Raw genomic sequence first — 3,982 nt, 5'->3', positions numbered from 1 at the left:
CCTACTGGTAAATTGGACCACTCAGCCCATTTAAGGACCATCTGGAAGCTTCAGTAGGTGATGTGGCCAAGCCAATGTTTACATAAAATGTCAAGATGTGCCTATAAATTTGTCAATATCTATAGCTTTAATGACTGTTATGATGTCTAGTTTCCATTAAAAGTAACCTTTTTATGCATTTATTCAATATATGCTCAGTTTACTTGCCTGGGTTTAGGGTTTAAGTCAGGCTTACTTTAAAGTAATGAAATCCCAAGAGAGTCAGAACATAAAGAGATGGACACTGTAGCACCATTACCCCTAGTTAAAGAAAATGAAAAGCAAACAGCTATTACACATACTCCTCAGCAAACTGTAAAGTAAAGCCTTAGAGAGGCATTTGCAGGGAGATTCCTGAGATTTATTTGGTCCCAATGTTTTGCTTCTTGTAAAATCTTGCTTCACCTAATGATGTCTAAAAGGAGTAATTCTGCACTAACAGGCTTAATCATCTTTTTCTGCACTGTACAACTAGGTTAGTAATGCATACAAAATATACCCATTTGGTTATCCAAAACAGTTCTGAGTGCATTTACCATATACTCTTTCCTAATTGGCATTAAAGTGCACAAATAAGAACTTAATAAACAGACTTCAGCAATAAAAAGCTGTGCCTGCATATAATTTTAGCCATCCTTTCTAGAGTCTCTGAGTCTCAAAATCCCAATAATCTGCAAATGTAATACCAAGCATTGTCAATTACCTGGCTCCCCCTCTGGCTTGGGTATTAGCACACCTCTATGATAGGCAGCTTCACTAGGAAGTGTCAAAATGTGCATATTATAGTGCCCTCAGTATTTGGAGCTATTGCGGCACTTAAGTACATGAGGCATTCAGGCTTTCTTAGGTGCCTTCATTTATTTGCTGAAGCCAGATTAGCAACTTGTTATTGATTACAGAAGTACATAATTGATTTGCTTAGACTTCAACATTCTGCTACTTAGCTTGATCTTGTGACTTCCTTGCTGTACTAGTTTATTGTCATATTTTTCATCTATTTTTGTCTATATTTTATTTGCCTAACATCAACTGTTTATGTTACTGAATACTTATTGTTTCAGTTAGCCTTTAAGGATATATGTACTAAATCTACTCAATATACTCAAATTTTTACTCAAATTTGGTGTTTTTGTGCAAGAATATGGCAATGAAATGACGACAGATCACATCAGACGACAGCTTAATCAGATTCAGAAAAATGAATTGCTTGTTGATATTTGCTGATAGTGCTAGTGCCACACCTGAGACCACTCCTAGTACAACTCCTGGCAAAAGGTATATAGTCCCCCATGCAGTGCCAGATTTAGAGCATCACGGGCCTGGTGCTGAGGATTTTGGTGGGCCTTTTCATGGAAATGGCGATGGTCAATGGGGCACTCTTCCTCCTGTCCAGGCTGTAAATTGTAGTCTCTCTACAGCTTGGAGTCAGAGGTGGAGCGCCTGGGCCCCGGTTGCAGCTGCGACCCTGGTAGATCTGCTAAGCTGTAGAAAGACTAAAAATCTCAGCAATACATTATATAGCAATGCAGAATATCACCACTAACTACAGTATAGAGAACTACAAATCCCAGTAATGCAATACAGAGCAATGCAGAATATCACCAGCTACAGAGGACTACAAATCCCAGCAATACATTTTAAAGCACTGCAGAATAATACCATCAGCTATAGAGGACTACAAATCCCAGGAATACATTGTAAAGCACTGTAGAATAATACCATTAGCTATAGAGGACTACAAATCCCAGCAATATTTTATAGAGCAATGCAGAATCTTATGAAGCTACATACTCTGTGTTGCTCCGGGTTTGTGGCCTGATGTATCCATGGTCTCAGGAGAGCTGTGCGGGGTTTAGGGGGAGGCTGTGCAGGCTCTCAGGCTTTTCAGGTTCCGCAGGCTCTCAGGTGGTCAGTGCGGGCTCCGGGCAGTTAGTGCAGGCTCCAGGTGGTCAGTACGGGCTCCAAGCAGTCAGTGCAGGCTCCAGGCAGTCAGTGCGGGCTCCAGGCAGTCAGTGCGGGCTCCAGGCAGTCAGTGCGGGCTCCAGGAGGTCAGTGCGGGCTCCAGGACAGCTCGGCCTGGCCCCAATTCGGGTCAGCTCAGCCTGGCTGCGACTCCATGTTGGCTCGACCGGGCATATTTGCAGGGGCGGGCTTTTAGCGGGAGCTCCACCCACCCCTGTGTTAATCTGGCCCTGCCCCATGCATTGACAATAATTCTTGATCACAACTCATTCTGCCCCTGTAGAGATGATGCATCAAGAGATGCAGGCCTGAAGGGCTATGTGACCAGATATTAATCTTATTTCAGGCTCCAAATAGATCTTGCCATTTGCGCAGTTGTTGAGTATGTGGAATACTCTGTAAGACGGCCCCCGTAGTTGCATTTAAAAAGCACTGAATCAGCAAATGAGAAAGCTAGCCCTTTATCTTTTTTTCTCTGCAACTAACTCCAATCTGAGGACCAAGATAAATGCCAAGTTGATAAAATGTATCTGATACACATATTCAATATTACTTACAGTTTAGGGGATATGGTTCATGGATCATCAAGCTTTTTTTTGGCAATGGACTCATGTATCATGTCATGCTAGCTTACAGTCGGATTTAAACAAAGCATGTAATAATATGAAGTGACAGAAAACTAATATTGAAATCCATTAAGTTTCAATATTGTCATCTTTCCAGCTTCCAGAATCAGATCCAAACTACTGTATGCATTGAGGCTGGAAATAAGCAAATGGGATAGAAGCCACCTGAGTTTGGCAGATGCTGCATTTCATCAGCAACACTGCTTTACATGGGTATTCTGGCATACTTCTGTTTAAAGCTGAATTCCACACTGTAAATATATATATATAGATAGAGATAGATATAGATATACATATATATCTATATATATATAGTACTGTGCAAAAATATTAGGCAGGTGTGAAAAAATGCTGTAAAGTAAGAATGCTTTCAGAAAGTGTTAATAGTTTATTTTTTATCAATTAACAAAATGGAAAGTAAATGAACAGAAGAGAAATCCAAATCAAATCAATATTTGGTGTGACCAACCTTTGCCTTCAAAACAGCATCAATTCTTCTAGGTACACTTGCACACAGTTTTTGAAGGAACTCAGCAGGTAGGTTGTTCCAATCATCTTGAAGAATAAATCACATAACTTCTGTGGATGTAGGCTGGCTTAAATCCTTCTGTCTCTTCATGTAATCCCAGACAGACTCAATGATGTTGAGATCAGGGCTATGTGGGGGCAAAACCATCACTTCCAGGACTCGTTGTTCTTCTTTACGCTGAAGATAGTTCTTAATGACATTGGCTGTATGTTTGGGGTCATTGTCCTGCTGCAGAATACATTTTGGGCCAATCACATGCCTCCCTGATAGTATGGCATGATGGATAAGTATCTGCTTGCATTTCTCTGCATTAAAGACACCATTGATCCTGACCAAATCTCCAACTCGATTTGCAGAAATGCAGCCCCAGACTTGCAAGGAACCTCCACCATGCTTCACTGTTGCCTGCAGACACTCATGATTGTACCAGTCTCCAGCCCTTTGGCAAACAAACTGCCTCCTGCTACAGCTAAATATTTCAAATTTTGACCCTTCAGTCCAGGGTACCATTTTCTGTACCCCAGTTCCTAAGTTTTCATGTATAGTTGAGTCACTTAGGGGTCTATTCACGAAGCTGCCGAGGGCAGCCGAGTGAATGACCGATCTGAAGTGAAGGGAGCCGAACACTGTTCGGCTATTCACTTCAGGCTGGTACAGCTAATTTCAGCCGTACATCGGCTGAAATCAGCCGTACATCGGCTTGCTTCGTGTGGCTTCGTGTGGCTCAGCATGTTCGGCCGACCCGAAGTGCAGAAGGAGTTCGACTCAGCCGATCCAACATCTGGATCGGCTGAGCCGAACCTCCGGCAGGCTACTCACTGCTGTT

The sequence above is a fragment of the Nanorana parkeri genome, unplaced genomic scaffold, assembly GCF_000935625.1.
Source record: "Nanorana parkeri isolate BGI_ZX_2015 unplaced genomic scaffold, ASM93562v1 scaffold709, whole genome shotgun sequence".
NCBI lineage: Eukaryota > Metazoa > Chordata > Amphibia > Anura > Dicroglossidae > Nanorana > Nanorana parkeri.
The sequence above is the reverse complement of the archived record's forward strand: the minus strand, read 5'-3'. Positions refer to the sequence as shown.